The 21,611-nt window shown below is 41.2% G+C and overlaps 1 protein-coding gene across 3 annotated transcripts in view; it reads right to left on the minus strand.

Annotated features, from left to right (window-relative positions):
* The window catches only part of Lrrc8b (leucine rich repeat containing 8 VRAC subunit B), a 54,720-nt gene that overhangs the window by 22,480 nt on the left and 10,629 nt on the right, over nt 1-21,611 (minus strand). Inside the window, exon 2 of one of the 3 annotated variants that reach the window (XM_090334131.1) lies at nt 4,726-4,813. The exons of the other annotated variants lie outside the window; for them this stretch is intronic. The gene's annotated coding sequence lies outside the window, so the exon portion shown is untranslated. The remainder of the gene's footprint in view (nt 1-4,725; nt 4,814-21,611) is intronic. 3 annotated transcript variants of the gene reach the window in all.

Genomic DNA, 21,611 nt, shown 5'->3' on the forward strand with positions numbered 1-21,611 from the left:
CATTACTTAGGAACCAGGAGTTATAGAGGGGCCTGTCTCTCACGAAGACTGTGAGCAGAATTGATAGCAAGGATGGTGAACCAGGAAGGGTGGCAAAGAAAGTGGGTGGGACAAAGCCCAAGCATTTTCATCACCCCACAGCAGGTGTAGAGCTCAGCGGAGACTAAGCCTTCAGGAAGAAGGAAGAAAAATTCATACTTGTCAACTTATCCACTAACCATGACATCTCACGAGTCTAAATGCAGAACTGCTGTCGGTTCTCATATTTCACTGTGACTGGCTGCACTGTAATGACTTTGAGTCATTTCTGAATTTGTGCTGGACCACTGGATAAAGGCTACAGCATTCCTAAATGACCTTATTATCTTACTGAATTACGATTTCACAATTATTCTTGTGCACAGGTTAGCCTTTTAATGCAACTGGAAGAATGGTGAGATGGAAAAGCAGGTCATTATCCAAACAAGAAGAGTGCTCTCTCCTGTATTTAGTAATAATTAGATGTCCACTCTGCCTTCCTCCTAGTCCACCAATTCTAAAGGGCAAGCACCTTTCTTGTCTCCTTAGGGGCCTGCCTCCATAAATAATGTATTTCCACAATTCTATGAACTATGATAAAGTGACAATCTTGCATGTCTTTCTAAAGACAGTCTCATAAAACCAGTCCCTGCTGATAGTCATCACTGTAAAGAATGCCATATTTGCTACAGCACACTTTATAAAATGACAAAAATCAAGTTGCCATGCATTCAAATCAGCCCATTGTTAGCTTGAGCTCACTTTTGACCATGAAATACAAAGGTCTAACATTCACCATTTAAAATGAATACTTCTACCCAACTTGTTCCCCTTAAATCAGTCATCACTCCAACCATCATGCTCCATTAGCATTTAGGGGAGCGCTGATGTAACATTGCTTTTAAACCTATTACAAATAACTGGTTAAATGCTCCTAGAAGTTCTTGAATGTGCAGGATAGGCCTGGACACACAACAGCATCTCAACCATCATCTGGGGAGCGCAAACGGTAATGGGAGATAGAAAGAAACACATTTGCTGTGTGCTGGGTAAAGTGAGCCTCACATGATCTCAACTCTGAAGGTGGGAAAAGTGGAGATCAGAAAGACACTAAAACTTGTTCAAATTCATAAGCAAACCCAGAATTTGCACCAGCTCTGACTAAGAGCCATCTGCTACATGCCTCTCCAAAAGCTATATTAAAAATGAGTTTTATATAGAATGCAATGTCTCTCTCCTTTTGTCAAAGCTATCACTCATCTTGTAGACAAAAATAAGACAATTTAAAAAAAGAGGTCCGTGTTGCTTTCCCAGCTCATTTGTTCAGTATGCATCCAGCAAAATAGAATCAGCAAGGGCTTCGTGCATTCTGCCTGCCTATTAAGTAATTAAGATTGACATGATAGAAAGCCAGAGCAAGGATTCCATGCAAGAATACTTAAATAACCCCATACAGAGAAATACTGACTCATCGGTTTAATAACATGAACAAGCCAATTTTATCCATATATAACATTTTACATGCTTTTCTTCTTACGATACCTAATGAAATGCTCTGATAAATGAATGCCATATCACCTAACTAAAACTGTTGTATTTTACAGGACTGTTTTTTGTTACATTCTTGCTTTCTGGATATGTCTGGTCTAAATACTCACCTAAAAAGCATGAGTTGAGAAAGGTAGAGAGCCATATAACTGAAAGTGAACTTAATAATGCAACAGCTGTTCTGCCTCTCTGTAGAGAGAGGGGGAGGCGGCGGCGGGTAATGTGATGAGATGTTCTAGCCAAGGAGAATAACCAGCACTGAGCCACAAGCAAAGGTCAATACCATGTCTCTTTCTAAGGTTTGGCACTGGGAGACCTGCCAAAGTTGTGAGAAATAGACCAGCTTCTCTGGCGTTTGCCTTAATAAAAGAGGCTCTTGGAAGTTCCTTCCCAGGATTGCTAGGATTTCATCCACTCCCACGCCTGGGCCGGCCATAGGACATAACCATTTCATGGAAACAGCTTGAATAGCCTCACTGGGGACATGAGCACACCACAAGTGAAGTGAGGTCCATCTCAGCCCATGGCCTGTGTCACAATTTTGATACAGTTTGGGTCAATGCTATCTGCATGTAGAAAAAACTCTGGCTCTATATCCATCTATTGCCTGTGCTCACTATTAGTTTTCTTGAGTCCCTGGTCAGCAGTGCTCTGCTGATGGCCATTTCTGGGTGGACAGAGGCAGATCTGCTGTCTGTACATGTCCTAGGGCTGCTTTAGGTAAATGCAACTCACACAATTTATATAGTATTCTATCTTTGGTTTTGAAACCCCTGAGGGCCCAGAGTTAACTGAGTTGTCTTGCTTCTCTTCTCCGCTCCCCCCAGCAGTGGCTGGCTCTCCGCTAGTGGCAGAGTCCCAGGCCTGCCTCCGCTTCCATCTGCATGGGCTTTGATCCAGGCCTCCATCTTCTCAGCTTTAAAGTATCATCTACTGGCCTAAGATCTGACATTATTGGTAAAACAAATATTGTGGAAACACGTGGAAGTCATTACAGTGGCAAATGGAAAGGGAAACTCTCAAAAGAAAGCCAATTCTTTCGCTGTTGAAATGATTTCAGAAGAGGTGTCTTTGATCTAGGGACATTTCTTAGATTGAAACAAAACTAATCAGGAAATGAGCATTATTTACACAACTTTGATTCCAAGGAAACAAAAATGCAAGTGTGGCAAGGTCATTGATACCCATAACACTGAAATTCTACTACAAAGTCAAAAGGAACTTTTCAGCCGGGCACAGCACGGTGGCTCACACTTGTAATCCTAGCTACTCAGGAGGCTAAGGTTCAAAGCCAGCCCAGGCACAAAAGGACCTGAGACTCATCTCTAATTAACCTCTAGAAAATGGGAAGTACAGCTTGGATCAAGGGTAGGGCAGTAGCCTTGAACTGAATAGGTCAGGCATAACGCCCAGGCCCAGTGATAGGGCAGCAGCCTTGAGCTGAAGAGCTCAGGGACAGTGCCCAGGCCCAGAGTTCAAGCCCCATGACCCACAAAAAAAAAGGCACTTTTCAAATAGATCTAGATTCCCAGGGGTCCAAGTAGAATTACAGGAACCAGATACAGAATGTCAGTAATCTCGTTCACTGTGACTAAACAGCAACCTAAGTTCCAAATACCTCTGAATCTACCTTGCACAGATAGATGGTGTATGATCTGTCAGCTGGAGGCTTGGAAAGAAAGGAGAAGGAGAGAGGAGGGAGGGAGAGAGAGAGGGAAGAGGAGAGGAAGAGGGAGAGAGAGGGAGAGAGACACAAACACTTCCCACAAGCTCTAGTCACAATGGTGGTATAGTTCAGCCACCTACTTGTTTAACCCAGAGAGAATTTTTGAAAACATTCAAACAAGCCACTGCTGCGGTTCCTAGAAGCTTCTATTTTCCCAAGTAGAAAGGACACAAAGCACTGGGCAACAGCATTAAAGAAAAGACAAATCTGCTTTGAAAGAGCTAGCTAGTGTGTCACTAAAGGTTCAGTTTCACCTTGGTGTTAAATCAGTGCTTCCCATTTCTGACTTGGTTAATGGCAACTGGTGGTCAAAACCACTGGTTTTCATTTGTTCCTTAGCTGGAGTGGAGAAGTATTTGGTATGCAGCACACTAACTGGCTCTCCTACAGACTGTGCTAACCACCTGGAGTCAGCTTCAGATCCCACAGGTTTCCTATAACTTCACTTGGCAGGAAGGCAGTTTTAGTATCTAAGCTATCTGATTTCTGTCTGACAGACTGCAAATGTAGGAGTTCTGCAATCTCAAGTTTGATCATTCACTAGACTGACAAAGTGCAGGAGAAACAGGTCATTTTAGGCTCATGGCTGGCACCACTTCAGCCACACCTTCACTCCAGAAAACTGGTATCTGGGTCCAGTACTGGTGGCTCACACCTGTAATCCTAGCTACTCAGGAGGCTGAGATCTGAGGATCACAGTTCAGAGTTAGCCTGGACAGGAAACTCTGTTAGACTCTTATCTCCAATTAAAGGCCAGAAAACCAGAAATGGCTTTCTGGCTCAGGCTCAAAGTGGTAGAGTGCCAATCTTGAGTAAAAACAAAAAAAGTTTTGGGATAGTGCCCAGGCCCCGAGTTCAAATCCCATGCCTGACAAAACAAAAACAACAAACCCACTGATATCTGCTTGTTATAAAAAGATGTAACTCACAACCAGCCAAGTGGAAGAAATGCATAAGGCAGGGGACTTGGAGTGGGATGGGGTGGTGGCAGTGGTAAAATAGCTTTCCTGTCACTCCAATAAGACCTAGCACTAGCACACAACCACGAACATGAAAACCACCTGAAGAATTTTTATAGACATGTCATTTTGCAGGCACAACTAATCAGAGGCCACTAATGACTGCAAATTTCCAACTTTTGAATGCTTCAATTGATTTGTCTGGGGCAAACCCCACTGTGAAGCTGTCTAGGGGCCTGATATGAGTCATTTCCTTTGGTCAAACTAATGAAAGCTGAAGAGAACTCAGTATGAGCATCTTCTGTTAATGATATTCCTATCTAGAATCTCCAAGGCCGTCAGGCACCCTGGGCCATGGAACTCGGGCAAAGACCATATTCTTGGTTACATTACCCATAGTAAGGAGCTACATAAACAGTTCCCCAGGAGAGCTAATTCTCATTTCAAGACATTCACTTCGAAAGTCAAACTCACCTTCAAAGCCAGGCAGTCCATTAAATCCTTCATGTCCTTTTTGGCAGTGAGCTCTCTGTTCCTTCCTCGAATGGCCTCTACCACCCACCTAGGAGGAATTCTCCATTACCAGCTTATTTCTTTCCAAACAATAAGCTCTCTTAGGTCTGGTCTGAATAGATCATGCTAATCATTATGCCCCATGGGTTTAGCATGCAAAAGTTGCTACTGCATATTAATGGCACACGCACACACACACAAAGTTAAAATTAGATCTCTTTGCTAAGAACAAAAAACTACTTATAATCTTCCCTTCAATTTTCCAAATTCCGTGTGGCATTCAAAGGTCCCTAAATCCTTCAGTGGAGACCAAAGGCTCCATCAAATCCCATTAGAGACGAGAGCTTTCATTCAGCCACATATATTACTAAGAATAATTTGGGACAGAAGATGACACTTCTTTTTGTTGTTTTGTTGCACTGTGTCAGTACTAAGGCTTGAACTAAAGGCCTCAAACTCTCAATAAGCTTTTACAGCTCAAGGCTGGTACTCTGCCACTTGAGCCACACCTCCAGTCCTGTTTTCTTTCTGATTATTTGGGATGGCCTAGAACCAGGATTCTCTTATCTTAGCTTTCTGAGTAGCTGGGATAACAGGTATGAGTCACTGGTGCCCAGTCAAGGGTAAGGCTTCTTAAAGAACCTCCCCCTCTGTTTCCTTAGAAACCAAGAAGATCCAAATTCCAAAGGTGGCAGGCAGCAGCTATTCTGCACAGTAGGCTGTCTTTCTGCTTCAGAGCTCAACAGGACTCAAAGCCTCCACTAGGTGACAGACAGCAAGGGAAGAGAATTTTAGTTTTGAAGGCTTTCCAGGAGGCAGAAGCCATATTCTCCATTTGGAAGTGTTAACACAAGACATCTAAGTCAGGGTAGAGCTTGGTCATGGCTCAGGAACAGTTCAGCTGGGCGCCATGCATGATCTATTGTCAGTGACTTTATTAGTTTCTCCTTTGTAAAGAGTGGATCAAGCAATCAAATTTGAAACACAGAAAGACTGTGCCAAGAAAGCTAATGGTGTGGTATTTTCCTATTTCCTTTCCCCTTCCCAAACCTATACTCAAATAGTTTCCTATTTTTATTTAACAACATCGTCTGTTTTTATTGTGAAAAGTTTTACTCATCCAGGAATTACAATATCTTCATCAGTGTGAGTTGAACAGAGGTAGAGAGGAGAGGACTCCAGGTCTCACACACTTGTGTTCTGGCAGAGACAGATCATCAAAAAAGAAGGTACAAAAAGCAATGTTGCATCCTGTGTCCAACTGGACAACAGTTGTCAACAATCCCTGAAATCACAGAAATCCCTGAAATCTTCAGCTCAAGGCTACCGCCCTACCCCTTGAACCACAGCCCCACTTCCAGTTTTCTAGTGGTTAATTGGAGATAAGACTCTCATGGTCTTTAGTGCCCAGGCTGGCTTTGAACTGCGATCCTCAGATCTCAGCATCCTGAATAGCTAGGATTACAGGGTTGAGCCACCACACCTGGCTTCTGACCTATATCTTTAAAAAACAAAAACAAAAAATGCTTTTTTATCACTTTTACTTATGTCCAAATCTTTCCTGAATTATTCTCTTGCTGAATACAAGAAATGAGATCAACTCAGCTGCCCTAAATTTCTGATAACATATTTGGAGTGTTAGCTTGGGAAGTTAGGAATTTAATCTTTTTCTGATTTAGATTCATTGAAAGTTAGGTAACATGATGACACATGGAAGGTGTCGCATTCAGATCTAGCAAATATAACAAGGATTAACGATGGATTCACAGTTGTGTCATGTGCACATACCTACGCATGTGCATGTGTGAGTGTGTGTCTGTGTATTATTACACAGCTTGAATTCAAGGTCTACCTAGGCTACTATGGTATTTTTAAATTAAAGCTGATGCTCTACCACTTGAGCCACACCTCCAACCCCATTTTCTGCTGGTTAAGTGGAGATGACCTCTTAAAGATGCATTGGTCTCTACTGAATTAGAACTGTAATCACCAGATCTCAGCCTCCTGAGTAGGGAGAATGACAGGTTCATGCCTCTGGCCCCCTGCTCAGTTGCATCTTCAGGCATATTCAGTAATGCTTGCTGTGTAGGAGTTATGTGTTGCACCACAGAGGTGCACAGGTGAGGTGAAGGGACAGGGAAAAAGGGAGGGGTTCATCATGGGGTAGACAGCATTTTATGGGAAGGAATAAAACAAAGAAGAGAAGAGGACAAAGCAGAAAGTGACTTCAAGGAATTAACAAGCAGATATATGGTTGAGTGGAATTTTGAGATAAATTGTATAGGGTGTGAGACACAGCTCAATTCCTAGAGCGCTAGCCAATTAACAAAAGCATCAAGTGTTGAGCTTGAGCCCCAGACTCAGAACCAAAAAAAAAAGATAGAAATTATGGATAATGGTAGAAAACAGATTAGGGCTAATATTAAATAATGATTGAAGTGTCAACCTATGAATTCTGAGGACACAGTTTAGGCCCAGAGCATTAATTGGGTGAAAATATTCCTTTAAGAATTAACAAAAATTGCCAGGCACAGTGGTTCATGCCTATAATCCTAGCTACTCAGGAAGCTGAGATCTGAGGATCAAGGTTCAAGGTTCAAAGCCAGACTGGGCACTCTTATCTCCAATTAACCTCTAGAAAATGGGAAGTGGGGCTGGGCTCCAGAGTAGGGAAACAGCCTTGAGCTTAAGAGCTCAGGGATAGCACCCAGACCCAGGGGTAAGGGCAGTAGCCTTGAGGTAAAGTCAGGGACAGCGCCCAAGTTCAAGCCCCACGACCCACAAAAAAGAAAAAAAAATTAAAAATTTTTCTGAGCAGAATGGAATTTAGACTTGATCATACAAACAGTTAAAGGTCACTGAAGGTATCTAACCAAGGAAGTGACAGAAGAAAATTTTCCTTAGGAATGTACAATTACATATCAGGCTGATTCCTTTGAAAATATTACGAAAAATTCATCAAGGATGAAAGCAGAAGTCTAATTTCATATTAGAGTATACTGATTATTGCAAGAAACAAAACATCAATGGACTTCAAACTTAAAATTCCAAGTAACAACATAGTTCTGCTATTAAAAAAAACAAATCTGCAAATTACCTAGTGAAATGATGCAAGTGGACAAAGCAATTAGATTTTGAGGAAGCAGGCTCTTCCTGAATGTCTTAACTGACTTTTTCAAATGAGAAATGATTTCACTGATGTAGTTAATTTCACAAATAAAAATATAATCTTTGGAATAGCCAAATATTTCATGCATAAGAATAGTCATTTAAAATTTACACACAAAAGAGTACCAAATCTATCACTGGTCATGTGAAGCCTTTAATTTAAGAATATCCTGGACAGTGGAAAACTCATCAGATATCATGTTACTCATCATGCAATCAATCCTCTGATTAAAATCAAATTACAATTATTCTAATTATGGACTAACATTTCATTTGTTTCAACCTGGTGCCTAATCAAACAGTCTTGTGAACAGATCATTTCACCACAATGTAACATCATTTCAGTGCCAAAAAAACTTGGTTTTTTTTTAGACGTTAAGCAACTGAGTTACCAGGTTAGGGGTTAGTGGGTTGTTTTTTTTTTTTTCCCCTCTAAGACTTAACTCATGAAACAAATCTGAATCTAACCAAAGTATATCCATCCCTTGCAAAAAACAAGCTTTATTTTTTTGTTATTGTTTTTTATTTTCCCATTAACATGTTATAGAAATATTTTCCAGCAACAAGCTTGGGTGGACAAACCAGGAAGTGAAAGCAAATAACTGATGACACTGAAAGCCAAGTAAAATGAAAGAAAACATTTGAAATTAGCTGCAACATGATTGAAATTCCATTTAAAAAAACCATTCCCTTAGAAACAACGTCACTCTCATCAAAGCAGTTGTAAGAGAATTTCAGATGCATAAGTCTTTATTTTGGTGTTTGGCTATTGCCCCCATCTGTTATGCAAATGTCAGCAGGTCTAACTGATTTGAAATATGATCACTCACTCCCAAGAAAGGTTGACCTATCATTTCCATGCTAGTGAATCACTCTGACAGAAAACAATTGCAACTTTTAATAACTTGCTTTGGGCAAAATTATCTCTCACTTTTTAGGTGACAGGCCAAAATCCATGTCTCCCAATTGCTTTGCTTGGGTTATTGTCATATACCAAATTCCACTGTAAAGTATAAACTCCTTAAGAATAGGACCTGTATTACATGCTTGATTATTTTGTGCACATAAATAAAGGTATGTGTGTATGTGGGGGGGGTGTCTGTGTGTCTGTGTCTGTGTAGTGTGTGCACATGCATCAGTACTAGGGCTTAAACTCAAAGCCTCACACTGTTTTCTTAGCTGGCTTTTTCACTAGAGACAATCTCACTGACTTTTTCTGCTCACGCTGGCTTCCAACCTTGATCCTCAAATCTCAGCCTCCTGAATAGCTAGGATTACAGGCATGAGTCACTAGCACCTGGCTGATTAGTTTGCTTTTTAATCAAAAACAGGAAATCTAGGCACAGTAAAAGTTATAATACAAGCACCTAAGAGACTTTTGTTGGTTGGGGTGATCAAGGACTTGAACTCAGGGCCTGGGCACTGTCCTTGAGATTTTTTGCTTAAGGCTAGTGCTCTACCATTTTGAGCCATAGCTCCACTTCCAGATTTATGGTGGTTAATTGGGGACAAAGTCTCATAGACTTTCCTACCCAGGCTGGCTTTGACCTTCAATCCTTAGATCTCTGCCTCCTGAGTAACAAGGATTACAGGCTTGAGCCACCAGTACCCAGAAAATACTAAATTTTTTTGTCCAGAACTTGATACTGTTAACTTGACTCCTAAAATAGACACTGCTCAGAATCATGAGTATCTGGTCTCAGTGTGATATCATTTCTTCCCAGGGTCTGGGTATAAACGAAGCCTAGGAATACACTGAATTCACTAAGTTTTATTCTTTTTTTTTTTAAGCAGGATTAAGTTTAATGTTATATACAGTCTACCACTTTTATGAATATTCCCTACCATATGGAAGTGCTGGCTTATGCATGCAAACTATGGACTTCATGACTATTTATGACTTTAGCAAGTGATGGATGAGTGCCTCAATTAACTGCACAAACACTAAGCAGAACCTCTGCTACTGCACGTCAGAACAGAATTTAATGTTTGGAAACCATTCCCCCTACTCTACCCATAAACACAGGATGTATACAGGTATCAGTAGACACACACTTCAAGTATGCCAGCCACACTGCTGAAGTTACTGAATCTTTGAAAGCTGCTCAGTGGCAGGACTGTGCCACTCCAAAGCAAGCCAGGATTGCGAAAACAGGAGGAACGCCCTGCCTCAAGGCCCAACCCAGAAAATGACTCTGGACCCCTAGAAGACCACTGAAGTGGGCTCATCCTCTCATTTGTCATATTTTCTCTGGGTACCCTCTAATGTTTACTCTGTCATTTACCTTACCAAATATCTACACCTTACTCTCGTTTTAGTACAAATTGGCACAACTGTGCAAATTTGAAAATTGCACAAATTGCACTAACTAATATATTTTAACTGGGAAAATCCACTATTTAGTATGTTACAGACTTAACGAGACAAAAAAGTGTATTTTGGCTGGGGTGGTGATGCCTGCAACTGTAAGTACACAGGAAGAAGAGACTGGAAAGATCCACATTCCCAGGCAGTGAGACCATAAAGTTCCTGAGACTCTACTGCAACCCATATAAGTTGTGTATGGTGGCACATGTCTACTATCTCAGCTACGTGAGAAGAGTAAAAAGGAAGAATGCTGTCCAGACCAGCCTGAGCATAAAATCAAGATCCTATCTGAAAAAACAAAAAGCAAAAAGGGCTGGGAGCATGGCTCAAGTGATAGAGTAATGGCCTAATATATGTGAGATCCTAAATTTTTAAAAAGTGTACTTTATTATGTCTACACTTGAATACTCATAGAAGTTAGGAAGATGGGAAAGACACAAAACAAATAAAGGGACATGAAATTAGATAATCAAGAATCAAATAGTCGACGCTCAGAGAGACAAACAAAGCATGTTTTCTCTCATATGGGGAAGTTAGATCTAATATGTACTGGAACATGGAAAATTATACACGACTCTAGGCATTCACATACAGTGAGACCAGAGGAGGATACTTTTAGAAGAGGAACACAAAGGTGTAATGCCTATGTGCATCTGATCACACATGCAGCCAGGCACTGTGGTTCACGCCTATAATCCTAGCTACTCAGGAGGCTGAGATCTAAGGATAAAGGTTCAAAGCCAGCTCAAGAGCAAAAGAACTTGAGACTCCAATTAACCCCTAGAAAACGGCAAGTGGGGCTTGGCTCAAGGGTAGGGTGGTAGCCTTGAGTTAAAGAGCTCAGGGATAGCGCCCGGACCAATGTCAAGCCCCAGGACTCAAATAATAATAATAATAATAATAATAGGGGGCCGGGAGTTTGGCCTAGTGGTTAAAGTGCTTGCCTAGCATGCATGAAGACCCGGGTTCGATTCCTCGGTACCACATACATAGAAAAAACCGGAAGTGGTGCTGAGGCTCAAGTGGTAGAGCTCTAGCCTTGAGAAAGTCCAAGGACAGTGCTCAGGCCCTGAGCTCAAGCCCAGGACTGGTAAAAAAAAAAAAAAAAAATAATAATAATAATAAATTAACTTGAAATCCAGGAAATGTAATCCAAAGGGTTTTTTGTTGATGTTTTTGTCTTGTTTGTTCACTATCTGCTTTGGGGAGGGTAAGGTGGCACAGAATGGAAGGACAAAGGTGAACAAATGCAGCAGTGGTGATCATTAGACACGACACTGAATTGCACTAAGCACCTGGTGTCTAGGGTTGGGAGAGAAAAACTGAAAGAAAGCAAGGGAAGAGGTGACACTGCCCAAAAAGAAATGTACTCTAACTTATATAACTGTAACCCTTTTATCACCTTCATAATAAAATACAAGACAGAATCAAATAGTATTAACTGAATAACCATGAACACCAGTATAATGTTTTGAAGTACATTTAACCATTTTTCCATAAGCACGTATGTAAGTCATGTCTTCAACTTTAAGAATACCAGCTTAGAGGATAAAAAAAAAAAATGGTTTGGCTTGGTTTGGTTTTGCCAGTCCTAGGGCTTGAACTCCCAGCCTGGGCATTGTCCTTGGACACTTTTTGCTCAAGGCTACTGCTCTGCCACTTGAGCCACAGCACCATTACCAGCTTTTTCTGTCTATGTGGTACTGAGCTTTGTGTATGCCAGGCGAGCACTCTACCAGTAAGCCACATTCCCAGCCTGAAAAAAATGTTTTATGGATAAACTTGTCTAAAATGCATAAGGCCCTACACTTGGATTTTATTCATTCTCTCTCTCTCTCTCTCTCTCTCTCTCTCTCTCTCTCTCTCTCTCTCTCTCTCTCTCTCTCTCTCTCTCTCTGTCCTAGTAAAAGGAGGAAGAGGAGGAGGAGGAAATAAAAATGATGAAAGACACAAGGTTAGTGAGCAGGAACTGAGCCTAAAACTCAACACCAAGTAGAGTTTCTCCATCCACTCAAAGCTGTCACCCTAAGGCTAAAGGCTGCAGTTAGAAATGGAGGAGTGGCATGGACAGTGTGTCTCAAGACTTCTACTGAAGGCTTCACTGGAGAGCAACGGTGAGCGAGCGAGGAGGCAGCCAGGCCCGCCAAGGAGGGATTGTGCACAGTATAAATATAGAATAAATGAGGTAGAGGTACATTTGAGATTCCAGGATGAAGAGTAAGGCCCCAATTGAGAGCCACTAGAGTCAAAAAGTGAGGCAATTATTTTGGTAAATGAAGTGAGGGGACAGGGATGGGAGAAAGATGGCAAGGAATTAGGGATTCTCCCCATCACAGTCATTCAGGATCTGAACCAGAGGAGTGCTGTGAGAGTTACCACCAAGATATTCAGAATAAACTCCGAAGGAAAATGAGACCAAGTACTGGCTGATGAAAGAGATGGGGAAGGAAAGAACAGGAAAGTTGGGCTGGCCAAAAGCTCTTTCTAAAGTTAACATTCCAGGACTGGTGACTCTGTTTTCATCTTTCTGTTTCACTTTGAATCATGACTAATTATTAACATAAACAGGGTTTTACAACTTCATTTTAAGTGTTCTGACTGAGCACTGTTCTCTGATGAACCTCTTATGAAAGCTTAAGGACCTGTAGGTCCAGATCATAAGGACTTCAGACCAGGCTCCAGCAGTTTCAAGCCTAGTATTTTATAGTAGTATTTAGTTCTTTGAACATGGAGTACCAAGCCCCAAGTAATTCTGACAAGAATGACATGATGTGATCCGCGTGAAATTATCAATGTGGAGACTGGATTCTGCCACTTTGGTAGCAGCTTTGAGGGCTCACTTAGAAGAGAACAGTTAGATTTCTGCTCTAGGGCATAAGTAAGAAAGAGACAACAGCATGGAAGAGAGAGGGGGGAGTACCTGCAAACCTGCTCCCATCACATTCCCAGCAGAAGCTCTTAGAGTAGGTTCTTGGGCATTCCACAGAGGGACTCCCCATCAGACTTGGGAGAGCCAGCATGCAACCACCAGTTACCACCCTATTTTGGGCCACAGGGCCAACAATGGAGTAAGGTGATGACTGCAGTTGAAGACACAGTCTGCCTGCCTATGGGTGACTCAGGCGCTAAAGTTTAGTAGGCAACTGAAAAAAAGAAAAAAGTCCAGGGAAGAAAATGAAGAAACAATGAGATTTTAGGATAGTAAGTATTGAGTATAAAGGGAGAAAAAATATTTAAAATAAAAATCTAAATGCAGACTTATTTCAATTCCTATATAAAAGAGTTCTTTTAAAGCCAGGGTGAGATGGCTCACACCTGTAATCCTAGGAAGCTGAGATCTGAGGATCATAGTTCAAAGCCAGCCAGATACTAAAGAACATGAGACTCTTATCCATAATTAATCACTAAAAAACCAGAAGTAGGGCTGTGATTCAAGGGAAAGGAGGTAGCTTTGAGCTGAAGAGTTCAGAGACAGTGCCCAGGCCTAGAGTTCAAGCCCCATGACCCACAAAAAAAAAAAAAAAAGTTTATTTAACAACTCATTTTCCAAAATGTTTCTCCTTAAAGGGCAACACTTTATTTTTTGTCATTCCTGGGCACTGGACATTCCTGCCCAGGCTGGCTTTGAACCACAATCCTCAGATCTCAGCCTCCTGAGTAGCCACTATCACCTAGGAAACACTTTTTTTTTTCTTGGTCATGGGCTTAATTATTTTCATGAAAACAAACTAAGCAGAATTAGATACATACGTGTTACCACTCAGTTGATGCCTGTAATCCCAGATGAGGCGTGAGGATCAAGAGTTTTTAGGTCAGCCTGAGTTATAAAGAGAGTAAATCTGATGCCAGCCTATGCTGAGTAGCAAGATCCTGACTCAAAACAATGTACAAAACATACACCCAGGCACACACATGTACTCCACAATTACAAAACACCTCTCTGAATAACATTCCACTTGGCTGCCCCTTAGAAGCACATCAGGACTGGAAGCAATCAAGGAGATTTTGTTTCTAAATAATTTCCAGCTTCTAAGCTGCAGGTACTCGTTGCCTTCCCCATCATGAGCTGCCAGCTGTTAAACAAAACCCTCAAGGACTTATTTTTCATTTTACTTTGGTGATAAAAAAAGCTACTTCCTTTTCCAAGCTATTCAACTTGCATTTGTGCTGTATACTACTGATTGCAGAAATAATGAACATATTTAGCATACCAACATGATCAGTAGAAATGTGAAGGAATTTCAGAGGTGGTTATCTTTTTTGTGTGTTTTTATAAATATCCATGTCCTTTCTTTGCTGTTTGGATAAGAGTTTGAAAATGTGTCCTTGAGGAATGGGATTCTGAATAACTGCTTCAGTATGGTTTTGTTGCATGTTTTTCTGCACAGAATTTACCTCTATTGAAAGTACTCTATAGTTATTTATTCTATTGTCTATTTCCACCCACTAGATGCTATGCTCCAAGAGCCTTACATCTTCTGTGTGGAGGATTCTCTGAGGTCCACTCACCATTATGTCCACAGAGTGGTGGCCTGGTAAAGATATAAGCAAATAAATCCCAGTCCTACAGTGAGTCCTCCTTCAGAACTTACCTTTAATGACATTTTTTCAATTTCCGTGGCCTATACTCATTTGAACAATGATTTCTATTTTATTATTATTATTATTAATTTTGCCAGTCCTGGGCTTGAGCTCAGGGCCTGAGCACTCTCCTTGGACTTTCTCAAGGCTAAAACTCTACTACCTGAGCCTCAGCACCACTTTCAGCTTTTTTTTTTCTACGTATGCGGTACCGAGGAATCGAAGCTGGGTCTTCGTGCATGCTAGACAAGCACTCTACCACTAGGCCAAACTTCTGGTCCTGATTTCTATTTTAAAAAAAGAAAGAAATACTTTCTTTGTGGTAGAGCCATGGCTGGTACTGAAGGTCATTGGGAAAAGAGCTAATACATACTATGGGAAACCTCAGCACACATGGCCCAAGGCTCTGGCTTCTCCAGATGGTTTCCGGTCTAACGTGTAGGAAGGAGGTGTACTTATTCTTCTCCTACCACCCAACCGTGATTTCTGCTTTCCCTAATCACTGTTCCTGCTCTTAGCACCTGCCTCAGCCCAGGCTTCCTTTTAGTATGCCCACCCCATGTTACTGGATCTTGGCATCTATCACTTCCAGTGCTTCAATCTTTATTTTTCATGGTTAAACAAAATGGTCTGTGTCTGTATTCTAACACAGACAAGATATGTGAAACCTAGCAATTTCCTTATGGCCTGACTTGAGAAGATAATTAGAGTGACCACTTGCATCCATTACTTAGTATGACATTTTTCAAGTCAACTGGATTTGACCAGAAAAAAAAACATGTATCGATGACTATATAATTAAATCCAAAAAGAAACTGATCATACCCAAATTCATATTAAGAATGAAAACTTCAAACTCAGATAAACATGATGTATTTTAAGTAACCTATGCTACAATTTTCCAACTTGATGTCTAAGTGTATGTTAGGAAAAAAAAGATACTGTAATTGGTTGCTGGTGGCTTACACCTGCAATCCTAGCTACTCAGGAGGCTCATATCTGAAAATCATGTTCAAAGCCAGGCCATGAGCCTCTTAACACCAATTACCCACCAAAAGCTAGAAGTGGAGCTGTGGTTCAGGGGTATAGGGCTAGCCTTGAGTGAAAATGTCAAGGGACAGTGCTAAGACCCTGTGTTCAAGCTCCAGGACCAGCACAAAACAAAAACCAATGCTGTGTAATGAAGTCAGAATAGAAATTTAGTCACTAGAGAATGACTTAAGCCATTGTATTAGAACCAATTTAATTCACAAGCTAGTAACTTCAAACACATCAATACCTCAGCAAGGTATTTAGAAAGGCTCTTGTCATCTGTACAGAGGACAGTTCACTTCCCAGCACTTCTTTCTTCAGCAATGACTCAAATCAGCTAGAGTGAAAATAAGTTTAAAGGGCACACAGCTGTCATGCAGCTGTAAGGAGCTTCCTGAGCAATGAGTTGATTCATTTCTCCCTATTTGCATCATTGGCTTTGCAAACAGACTGCAACCTGATAAATGCATTTCCCTGTGTGAAAGTGCATTTTCCTGTAGGAAATGGGTTCCTTGGTTCTTATTGGTTATGATAAATCACAAATAATGACTTCTTGATTTTGTTCCAAGAACAACAGCTCTCTAAACTCATCATGGGTCTATGGGAACCATTTGTAGAATAAGAAATAAAGGCTTCATAATTACAGAAAAAGCATTTATAAAATAAGCCAGGTGCTGGTGGCTCATGCCTGTCATCCTACTTACTCAGGAGGCTGAGATCTGAGGATCAGACCCAGGCATGAATGTTCATGAGACTCTTACCTCCAATTAAATACCAGAAAACCAGAAGTGGCACTGTGGCTCAAGTGGTCGAGCATTAGCCTTGAGCAGAAGTGTTCAGGGAGTTTGGCCTAGTGGTAGAGTGCTTGCCTAGCACGCTAAGACCGGGGTTCGATTCCTCAGTACCACGTACATAGAAAAAACCAGGAAGTGGTGCTGAGACTCAAGTGGTAGAGCTCTAGCCTTGAGAAAGTCCAAGGACAGTGGACAGAGCTCAAGCCCAGGACTACCCCCCCCCCCAAAAAAATGGTTATAATTCTGAGTTTACATTCTCCCAGGACATTCTCTCAGAGACTCTAACTTCTCAACGTCGTGTACTGCTTCACTAAAGCACAATCATGAACAACAAGTGCAAACATCTATCACATTACACCAAACACTAAATTACAGGAAAACTAAGATCTCTTCTGGCTCTAGCTGAAAAGGGGACCGACGCAATTTATCAAGAAAATTAGCTATTCTACAAAACCTTACTTCCAGCTTCATTACTGATCTTCTGAAAGACCTGTAATCCATTAAAGACACACTTTCTGCAGGCTCAGTGACTCATGCCCGTAATCCTAACTACTCAGAAGGCTGACATCTGAGGATCAAGGTTCGAAGCCAGCCTAGGCACAAAAGGACCTGAGACTCTTTTCTCCAACTAACCCCTAGAAAATAGGAAGTAGGGCTTGGCTCAAGGGTAGGATGGTAGCCTTGAGCTGAAGACCTCAGGGATAGCACCCGAGCTGAGTTCAAGCCCCATAATCCACAAAAAAAAAAAAAAAAAAAAACAGAAAAGAAAGAAAGAAAACAAAAAACCAACCCCCCCCCAAAAAAAAAACCACTTTCTGGGATATTATTAATATCATTCCAAGTTTTGTTACAAGTAAATACAAATTACAAAAAGCTTGACAAGGCTTAAGTCTGTTTGTTTTTGCCAGTCCTGGGCTTGAGCTCAAGGCCTGAGCACTGTCTGTCCTTGGACTTTCTCAAGGCTAGAGCTCTATCTACTACTTGAGCCTCAACACCACTTCTGGCTTTTTTCTGTGTATGTGGTACCAACTAATAGAACCTGGGTCTTCGTGCATGCTAGGCAAGCACTCTACCACTAGGCCAAACTCCCAGCCCACAAGGCTTAAATTTTATGAAACCCTCGATATCTTAGGCCTACAGAGGAAATAGGGTTTGTTCTTTTTTCAGTTTTGTTCATATAATTTAGCAGTGGTCCATAAAAACAACATCTGCAGAGTGGACCAAATAAGATTATTAGGTCCAAATCTCAGAAATACACTGAGAACATTTCAAAACTCTTAATGTACAGACAATAAGGCACCAAAATAAAATCTAAGGAAGAAAAGTCTTTTTAAAGAAAGAACATTTTTCGTTTCTTTCCTTTTTTTGTGCTGGTCCTAGGGCTTAAACTCAGGGCCTGAGTGTTGTCCCTTAGCATATTCATTAAAGGCTAGCACTTTATCACTGGAGCCACACCTCTACTTCCAGCCTTTTGGTGGTAATTGGAGATAAGAGTCTCACTGACTTCCCTGCCTCCACTAGCTTCAAATCATGATTTTTAGATCTCAGCATCCTGAGTACCTAGGATAACAGGTGCCCATGAAGATCAATTATCATAAAGGTATTCTGAGGTAATACCCTATATGTCTTGCCTGTGGAATATAAAGAACCATATATATATGTGAGATATATATAATACTTATGTATATATGTATTTTTAACTTGTCCATTTGCTGATTAGTGCTGAATTTCAGAGGCTTTTCCGCTCTATTCCTGGGACAGTTACAACTTCTACAAATTTGCCTGTTAGATATACAACTAGTAGGCTTAATTTTTCAGCATTAATGTGACTCAAAATAACAAGGAAAAATCAATGTAAGCCTAGTTAACTGAATTAACAAATTATAAATCATCAAAAGATAAATAAGGTAGAAGTTTCCCTAATAGCCCTTCTAGGTCCAGAAGACAAAAAAAAAAAAACAAGCCCACTGTGAGGCAGTTCTGTGACTTAACTAAGCTTGCAAAACTATTAAACCAAAAAGAGTAAAGTTAGCATTGAGGTGAACAAGCTTTAGAGAGATCTTTGAGTAAGGAAATAAAAGTAACTCAGCTGGATGGCTAACGGACTAAATATGATCTCATGTAAACAGTCATTCAAACAGTAAAAAGTGGCCGCTCCATGGTGAGTGACTTAGAACCTACAACAAAGCCAATGACTCTGCCAGACGTTGTCATCCCTATCTCATGGGGCTTATGGTCTGGTGGCCGAGACCAGAGCTCAACAAATGTTACTTGATTCTTCTAGAGGTTCAGTGTTCAGATAAGGATGGGCAGGCAGAGGAATCAACCCATAACCCTGAAGCCTATAGGAGCTGCAGAGTAAGCAGGGACTGGACCACTGTGACAATCACACCAGAGGTTCAAAATGTGTCCTGGCAGATGACACACTCCTCCCTAGGCCCTCACCTCAAAGTGTGAACAGATTCAAAAAATCATGAAACAGCCAGGTCACAAAAGCAAGACATGCACGTTCAGAGTCAGAAGGAATTTGTCCAATTCTGCATTTCTGGTTCAGAAGAATGGCTCTGGGTTTATGTTCCAGTTTTTAATGCTCCTAGAATTTTAACCCCTTTCAAAGATAAAACCCATACATCACATGACAAAAATGTATACCACAAATTTAAATGATAGACTTGTTAATATCAAGAGAATGGCTTCTTTATAAAAAAAAACTATCAATAAAATTCAATTCTTAGTGTTGTCAATCTTTTCTGTTCAAATGAGCATGTGAAAGTATATAACTTCAGCCATGCAGGTTACTAGACACCTTGAGAGACTGAGACTGAACTCTTATCCTGCCTACCATCACCTGCCTTAACTTGAGCCAGGTTACACAACCTCTCAGGAGGCCAGCTTCTTCATTGATGAAACAGAACTACTTCTACTGGCCTACTTTCTACCTTCGCTGGATGATCGTATCAAAGGCAATGGAAACTACTGAATCAGCTCAGGAGCTTTCAGGGAAAGGCAGTCCAGGAAAGATGAAACCCCTCACAAATGCAACCTCTGCTTTCCCCAGACTGTGAAAACTACCCTGCAAGCCCACAGTGCTCTGGCCTACTGGAGGACAATGAGATGCGCTGCATGCAGGGACCTGGTTTCAGCACAGCTGGCACCTGTGCAAAAGGATTCTATTCTTCCCACAAAACCCCTGCTGTTCTCCCAAATCACTTCCCACATCCAGCCAAAAAAAAAAAAGGCATACACATTTGTTCTGTTTTACAGGTCCTGTGGCTTGAACTGGGACTGAGCACTGTCCTTGAGCTTTCTCAAGGCTAGTACTCTCCCACTTGAGCCACAGCACCATTTCTGGCTTTTTCTATGTATATGATACCCCTGAATAGAACTGGGGCCTTGGTACATACTAGGCAAGCACTCTACCACTAGGCCAAACTCCTAGCCCCAGGCATACACATTTTTAAGCTATGACCTTTTTTTGGGGGGGGGGCAGTCCTGGGGCTTAAACTTAGGGCCTAGGCACTATCCCTGAGCTTTCTTAAAGCTGGTGTTCTAATACTTGAACCACAGCACCATTCCTGGCTTTTTTTTATGTATGTGGTACCAAGGAATCAAACCCAGGGCTTCATGCATGCTAGGCAAACACTCTGCCATTAGGCTATACTCCCAGCACTAAAGCTATACTTGTGGGTGCAGGTGTGGGTGTGTGCGTGCATGCATGCGAGCGCGCACATACACACCTATGTGCATGCACACACAGGTATGTCAATCCTGGGCCTTGAACTTAGGTCCTGGGTGCTGTCTCTGAGTTTTTTTTAGCTCAGAGTTAGCACTCTACCAAATGGGCCACTGCTCCACTTTTGGCTTTTTGGTGGTTAACTGGAAATAAAAGTCTTATGGACTTTCCTGCCTAGGATGGCTTTGAACGGCAATCCTTATATCTCAGCCTCCTGAGTAACTAGGATTATTTATAAGTGTGAGCCACTTGCACCCAGCAAAGCTAAAATATTTAAGCAGTGATAAAATATACTCACTGGTAACCTGAGACTTGACAATTTAGTAGAGAATTTACTACATTCCCTTTCTGAAAAATGGTTAAAAATTAGAAGATACTGTTAAAACTTCAACAAGTGTAGTTTGACTTGAGCAATTACCCTATGATCCTGCTAAAAAAAGTGAAGCATTTAATCCTGTGACTTCTTTCTCAAATTTCTTTTCTATGTGTCTCCTTGGTGCTGTTTCACTGCCTCATCAGTCCTTCCTTTAACATACCCTCCATCTTATCTTCCATCCATTTACCAGTGTTAAGTTCCTAACTAAATCTTCTGCTTCACAATTTCCCAGTGCTCCTGGGCTATTCCTGGGGAGCTACACCCCCAGACTGACAGTGACAGGAGTCCGCATGGACATCCAACTCCCAGTCCAATGCTCTTTGTCTTTCTTCAAGCTGTGAGAAAGGAAAGTCTGTCTTGGGGGTAAAAGAGGGGCTACAAGAATTTTAGAGCCGGAAGGAAGTTTGGGCTCTCATGTCGTAATGCAATAGGCATGACAATCAATCACTTTAACTCCAAGAATTTGATTTATAAACTGGGACTTTATAGTCTACAATACTGCTACAAAATTTTGAATAGTGTCTTCCACTATATCCAAAAATATGAAATACAAAATGGTAAAAAAAAAAATAGTCTAGAAGATAGAACTGAAAAACTGGAGTGTTTTCTTTCATCTTTGGGTAGTTCAGAGCCACCTAAGAATGTGGCACATGAGACCCACTATGTCAAGCAATGGCCATGCATGCACAATGTGTCAGCTGATGGGTCTTAGAAGAACCATTAATTTTCACAGTACCATTCATTTTACAATATTTCATTGTAATTCAAAAAAACACAAAATAAGCCAGGCGTGGT

The sequence above is a fragment of the Megascapheus bottae genome, chromosome 6 (genome assembly GCF_031878675.1).
Source record: "Megascapheus bottae isolate mThoBot1 chromosome 6, mThoBot2.hap1, whole genome shotgun sequence".
NCBI classification, from domain to species: Eukaryota; Metazoa; Chordata; class Mammalia; order Rodentia; family Geomyidae; genus Megascapheus; species Megascapheus bottae.